Source organism: Heterodontus francisci, unplaced genomic scaffold (genome assembly GCF_036365525.1).
Source record: "Heterodontus francisci isolate sHetFra1 unplaced genomic scaffold, sHetFra1.hap1 HAP1_SCAFFOLD_166, whole genome shotgun sequence".
In the NCBI taxonomy this organism is placed as follows: domain Eukaryota; kingdom Metazoa; phylum Chordata; class Chondrichthyes; order Heterodontiformes; family Heterodontidae; genus Heterodontus; species Heterodontus francisci.
In genome coordinates, this window is record NW_027141098.1 from 1,497,037 (window position 1) to 1,504,713 (window position 7,677).

Sequence of the window (7,677 nt, forward strand, 5' to 3'; positions counted from 1 at the left end):
ACACAGAGAGTGATAGCAAGATATTTGTCATTGGACAGAGGAGGAGGAGGAGGCCATTTGGCCCCTCAACCCTCTTCTGTCATTCAATGAGCTCATGGCTGATGTGTGATCTAACTCCATGTAACTATCTTTGCTCCTTAATACCTTTGTTTAACAAAAATCTTACTATCTTGAAAACATTCATTAAATCACCGAATAATCTTCTAAATTCCAGGGAAAGGACATGTTGGAGCAGGAGGGGAGACCGGAGCAGATGGTTTGGGAAAGTGGATGAACTGAAGCAATGGATGAGGAGACTGAGGATTCAATACAGTGAGAGGAGAGGCTGAGATTCACAGGGAGAGACTGCAGCAGAGTGTTAGAGGAAATCTAATCTATAGATCCCAGTAACACAACTCAAATAATACATTCAAACAATAATCCCTGTGGTTATTGGTGTTGGAGAACAGTTCATTGTTTCTACAATATAGTCTATATATTTAGTTTGTACAGGCTATTAAATATAAATTTAAATATATTTCTGATATCAGCCTCGCTCTTTATTGATTTCAGCAGTCACAGAGATTTTAAAGTGCAGTATTTAAATAATGAATTACCATCAGTGATGAACTGATTTTATTCTATTTATTCAGTCACTAAGTAAGGAATAGGAACTTTCTACAAAACAAATTGAGGACCTGACAGAAATCAACACAGAGGATCAAGTCCAATAGGAAAATGAACACAATCTGACAACAGACAACTTCAACTCACAGTTTCTCTCACTAATTGTTCTGGACATTCCAGCTCTTTATGATAGTGAATTATTTACACTGCTGCTTCTTTCTCTTTCTCTGTACTTCTGCTTATCTCTTTCCCTCTGTTTCGTTCTCGCTGCGCCGTTTCTCCTTCCCTATCTCTCTGGAGTACTCACACCCTGTAAATTGTTACTTAATGCTAATTTTCACTTGTGAATTATTCCGAACATTCTGCGTCTGTGTTCTGTTCACCAGCCCCAGGTTCAATGATTCTATTCTCAGAGTCAGTTTGTTCAATGGTGAAACCTCTGTGAATAATTTAATGTATCTACAGAACACTCAAGTCTCCACCTGTTCACCTACACTCTTCACTTCATCTGCAATACATGGAATAAACAGGATCGAAAGCTACTTCCAGACAAATCTCACAATCATTGAAATTCCTTCTCCTGGAATTATAAAGTAATCCGTTAGAATGTGGGATTGTTTAATTAATAAAACAGCAGAACCAGCGCTGCAGCTGATAATCTACAGATAAGTGGAAATACTCTTGATTCCAACTGATAGAGTGAAAACCAATAAAACATCACATCAATACTTTCTATTTTACAGTGTATTCCAGTGACAGTGAAGGGTCCACAGTGAAGCAGAGAAGGAGAAGTGAAAGTGTTAGCAGCAAACTCAGTTCAGTAGCCAGACTTCTGAAGCAGCGTCAGACACACACAGAGTGAAATGATATTTGATAACAGTGATAATCAATAAATACATTGAAATCCTAGTTAAACTGAGCCATGTTATTGGGGAGGAAGGACATTGTTCTGTCCCCTTGTAACACTGAGACCGTGAGATGTCTCATTATCAATCCAAAAAAATCATAAAAATATTCCAGGACCGGTTAGATCCACATCATGAAACTGTTAAAAACTCCTAATGGTCTGATTATTGATCCTAACTGAAAGATCTCATTCCAATATATTCAATACACAGAATAATCCAATAACAAAGCCACAGTTACATAAAACAATAGCATTAAATACATAATACAGTTCCTGCAAGAATAATTACGGGCCGAGATAGATAGATAGAGTGGAGTTGAAAGACCCATTTCCCTTAACAGAGGGGTCAATAACCATGGGCATGGATTACAAGATTTCCACACCAATATCATTAGGGTGTGATGGCTTCCATGGTGGAATACCTTGCTGGATGTATACAATGGAGCGTTTTCCTACTGGATCATCAGAACTGGCCGCTTGGGCCCCAACTTCATCCACATTTCTCCTACTCTACCAATATTTCACTGTACGTACCTATGTTTCTCTGTTTGCGTACACGGCAGTGAAAGATTACATCAGATGAATATATCTTACATTCTCCCTTTCAATCCACCCCAACAATCTCTCTCTCTTCAACTTGTTCCTCTTGACAGCCCTCTCTCTGCCTGCATATCTAAGCCTCTCTCCCTCTGTCTCCCTCTCAGTGTCAGAGATAGCAGGAGGGAGAGATAGAGAGAGGAAGGCAGAGAGAGACACAGAGAACAACCCCAGCTTCTCCAAACTATCCACGTAACTGAAGTCACTCATCCCTGGAACCATTCTTGTGAATCTTTTCTGCACCCTCCCTAATGCCCCCACATTCTTCCTGAAGTACAGTGTCCAGAATTGGACAATGCTACATTTGAAGGCAAACCAGCGCTTTACAAATGTCATATTTTACTTGCTTTTGTATTTAATGTCTCTATTTATAATCTCAGGACACCTTCTGCCGTTTAACCACTTTCTGAACCTGTCCTGCCACCTTCAGTAATTGGTGCACAAATATCCCCCAGATGTGTCTGTTCCTGCAACTCCTTTCGAATTCTATCCTTTACTTTATATCGTCGCTTCTCCTTTTTCCTACCCGTGGAGGTGGAATATGCTGGCATGGTTCTTAATGAATACATTGCAACTGTCTTCACAAAAGCGGGGGCGACAGAGACATTGTAGTCAATGAGGAGGGGTTTGAAATATTGAATGGGATAAACAGTGAGAGTGGAAATATTCAGGGGTTTAGCATCTTTGAAAGCTGATAATTCAACAGGCTCAGATTGTTAAGAGGTGCATGGGAGGAAATATCAGAGGATCTGACCATCATTTTCCAATCCTCTCTGTTTATATTCGTGCTGCCAGAGGACTGGAGGACTACGAATGTTGTACTGTTGATTAACAGGGGAGAAAGTAATAGACTGAGTAATTACAGGCCACCCAGCCTAATCACAGTGGAGGGAAAATTACTGGGCAAAAGGGAATGATTAATTCCTTTCTAGCAATATGTGTCTCAGTGTCTCCATGTCTCTGTCACAATTTCAGCACTATCCTGACATTGGTGACGAGTCGGTCTGTGGAATAAATGTCCCAGTGTTGTGGTAACATAAAATGGCCATGGCAAACCAGCCGAAAATGGCTAACTAATGTTTGTGGATTTCCACAGATGTTTGAGAGAGGAGGGAGAGACAGAAAGAGAGACAAAGAGAGAGACACAGACCAAGACACAGAGAATGACAGCACGATATTTGTCATTGGACAGAGGAAGAGGACGAGACCATTTGGCCCCTCAACCCTCCTCTGTCATTCAATGAGCTCATGGCTGATGTGTGATCCAACTCCATGTACCTATCTTTGCCCCTTAATACCTTTGGTTAATAAAAATCTATCAAACTCAGATTTAAAAACTAACAAGTGTCTCAGCATCAATTGCCGTTTGTGGAAGAGAGTTCCAAACTGATACCACACCTGGTGTGTTGAAGTGTTTATTCATTTCACTCCTGAAAGGTTTTTCGACTGCGTTTAGATTTTTAGACTATGCCCCCAAGTTCCTGACTCCGCAGCCAGTGGGAATTGTTACTCTCTGTCCGCCCGTTTAGTTTCCCTTATTATCTTGAATACATTCATCAAATCACCCCAGAACCTTGTAAATTCCAGGGAAAGGACATGTTGGAGCAGGAGGGGAGACTGGAGCAGATGGTTTGTGGAAGTGGATGAACTGAAGCAATGGATGAGGAGACTGAGGATTCAATACAGTGAGAGGAGAGGCTGAGATTCACAGGGAGAGACTGCAGCAGAGTGTTAGAGGAAATCTAATCTATAGATCCCAGTAATACAACTCAATTAATACATACAAACAATAATCCCTGTGGTTATTGGCGTTGGAGAACTGTTCATTGTTTCTACAATATAGTCAATATATTTAGTTTGGACAGGCTATTAAATATAAATGTAAATATATTTCTGATATCAGCCTCGCTCCTTATTGAAATCAGAAGTCACAGAGCTTTTAAAGTGCAGTATTTAAATAATGAATTACCATCAGTGATGAACTGATTCTATTCTGTTTATTCAGTCACTAAGTAAGGAATAGGAACTTTCTACAAAACAAAATGAGGACCTGACAGAAATCAACACAGAGGATCAAGCCCAACAGGAAAAGGAACACAATCTGACAACAGACAACTTTCACTCATAGTTTCTCTCCCTATTTATTCTGGACATTCCAGCACTTTATGTTAGTGAATTATTTACACTGCTGCTTCTTTCTCGATCTCTTTACTTCTGCTTTTCTTTTTCCAACTGGTTCCTTCTCCCTGCTCCTTTTCTCCTTCCCTATCTCTCTGGAGTACTCACACCCTGTAAATGGATACTGAATGCTGCTTTTCACATATGATTGATTCCTAACATTCTGCGTCTGTGTTCTGTTCACCTGCCCCAGGTTCAATGATTCTATTCTCAGAGTCAGTTTGTTCAATGGAGAAACCTCTTTGAGTAATTTACTGTTTCTACAGAACACTCAAGTCTCCACCTGTTCACCTACACTCTTCACTTTATCTACAATACATGGAATAAACAGGATCGAAAGCTACTTCCAGACAAACCTCACAATCATTGAAATTCCTTCTCCTGGAATTATAAGGTAATCTGTTTGAATGTGGGATTGCTTAATTAATAAAACACCAACATCAGCGCTGCAGCTGATAATCTACAGATAAATGGAAAGACTCTTGATACCAACTGACAGAGTGAAAACCAGTAAAACATCACATCAATACTTTCTATTTTACAATGTAGTCCAGTGACAGTGAAGGTCCACAGTGAAGCAGAGAAGGAGAAGAGAAAGTGTCAGCAGCAAACTCAGTTCAGTAGCAATACTTCCGAAGCAGCGTCAGACACACACAGAGTGAAATAATATTTGATAACAGTGATAATCAATAAATACATTGAAATCCCAGTTAAACTGAGCCATGTTATTGTGGAGGGAGTACATTGTTCTGTCCCCTTGTAACACTGAGACCGTGAGATGTCTCATTATCAAATAAAAAAAATCATAAAAATATTCCAGGACCGGTTCGATCCACAACATGAAAATGTTAAAATCTCCTAATGGTCTGATTATTGATCTTAACTGAAAGACCTCATTCCAATACATTCAATACATCGAATAATCCAGAAACAAAGCTACAGTTTCTTAAAACAATACCATTTAATACATAATGCAGTTCCTGCAAGAATGAAAGAGTAGACAATGAGGAGATTCCATCAGTAAATTGCTGGAAAAGAACAGGTGGCTGTGTAACACAAACAGAGGGAAATAATACCCAGTACAGCAGCACAGTTAACATCGATTAACACCATGAACAGCTGAGATACTGGCTTACCAGAAACTCCAATTGCTGCAATTACAGGATAATAAATGCGGAGTACATGATACATTACTGGATATCCCATTTCTGTGAGAAGCAGGGACTTTTGTTAGCCTGGAATCCACAGCTCCAGCAGGCACTCTGAGCTGATCCATTCCAATGGGTCCTGATTTATACAGGGGATAAATCTCCACTGACACGGTTATACCCCTGATCATTGCTATTAGTTACACTCACCTGAACAAACACATTACATCAGCAGCTTTGACTCTGATGCAAATAATGGGGTTGATAAAACACAATCAATTCAATATCAAAGACATTTTCTGAGCAAGACCTCTCTCGGGAATAAACCTGAAATCTGTACTCATACTGGACGGATGCTACAATTATGAGTGGTGTCATTTACATTTTCCATATTATTATATTGACCTTGTTCACTCCTGGCATTTCTTTTGTAAATGTAACTGATCTGTCCACAGTGGACACTGAATCCAGGGACTAAAGCATCCCGTTTCACTCTATTCCAGCCTTTTCCCAGTTAAAATGTGAACTTTGAGGCTCTGATTCGGGACCATGTTCAGGGTTACAGCCCAGAAACTGTGGGTGATATTGGGGGACAGACACTGTACGCATCCATGAGTGAGGCAGTCGCTTAGTGATAATATCACTGGTTAAGTAATCCAGTGGCCCAACCTGATGGGCTGGGGACAGGTGTTCAAAACCCACCATGGCAGCTGTTTCTTAGAGGCAGCCCCCCTCAAGGTATAAAGTGGAGGGAGCTCCCTCTCCATGTATAAAGTGGAGGGAGCTCCCTCTCGATGTATAAAGTGGAGGCAGCTCCTTCTCCATGTATAAAGTTGAGGCAGCTCCCTCTCGATGTATGAAGTGGAGGCAGCTCCCTCTCTATGTATAAAGTGGAGGCAGCTCCCTCTCCATGTATAAAGTGGAGGCAGATCCCTCTCGATGTATAATGTGGAGGCAGCTCCCTCTCTATGTATAAAGTAGAGGCAGCTCCCTCTCCATGTATAAAGTGGAGGCAGCTCCCTCTCGATGTATAAAGTGGAGGCAGCTCCCTCTCCATGTATAAAGTGGAGGCAGCTCCCTCTCCATGTATAAAGTGGAGGCAGCTCCCTCTCTATGTATAAAGTGGAGGCAGCTCCCTCTCTATGTATAAAGTGGAGGGAGCTCCCTCTATATGCATAAAGCGGAGGCAGCTCCCTCTCCATGGATAAATTGGAGGCAGCTCCCTCTCCATGTATAAAGTGGAGGGAGCTCCCTCTCGATGTATAAAGTGGAGGGAGCTCCCTCTCGATGTATAAAGTGGAGGCAGCTCCCTCTCCATGTATAAAGTGGAGGCAGCTCCCTCTCTAAGTATAAAGTGGAGGCAGCTCCCTCTCCATGTATAAAGTGGAGGCAGCTCCCTCTCGATGTATAAAGTGGAGGCAGCTCCCTCTCTATGTATAAAGTGGAGGCAGCTCCCTCTCCATGTATAAAGTGGAGGCAGCTCCCTCTCGATGTATAAAGTGGAGGCAGCTCCCTCTCCATTTATAAAGTGGAGGCAGCGCCCTCACGATGTATAAAGTGGAGGCAGCTCCCTCTCTATGTATAAAGTGGAGGCAGCTCCCTCTCCATGTATAAAGTGGAGGCAGCTCCCTCTCCATGTATAAAGTGGAGGCAGCTCCCTCTCTATGTAAAAAGTGGAGGCAGCTCCCTCTCTATGTATAAAGTGGAGGGAGCTCCCTCTATATGCATAAAGCGGAGGCAGCTCCCTCTCCATGTATAAAGTGGAGGCAGCTCCCTCTCCATGTATAAAGTGGAGGCAGCTCCCTCTCGATGTATAAAGTGGAGGCAGCTCCCTCTCCATGTCTAAAGTGGAGGGAGCTCCCTCTCTATGTATAAAGTGGAGGCAGCTCCCTCTCCATGTATAAAGTGGAGGCAGCTCCCTCTCCATGTATAAAGTGGAGGCAGCTCCCTCTCCATGTATAAAGTGGAGGCAGCTCCCTCTCTATGTATAAAGTGGAGGGAGCTCCCTCTATATGTATAAAGTGGAGGGAGCTCCCTCTCTATGTATAAAGTGGAGGCAGCTCCCTCTCCATGTATAAAGTGGAGGCAGCTCCCTCTCCATGTATAAAGTGGAGGCAGCTCCCTCTCTATGTATAAAGTGGAGGCAGCTCCCTCTCTATGTATAAAGTGGAGGGAGCTCCCTCTCTATGTATAAAGTGGAGGCAGCTCCCTCTCCATGTATAAAGTGGAGGCAGCTCCCTC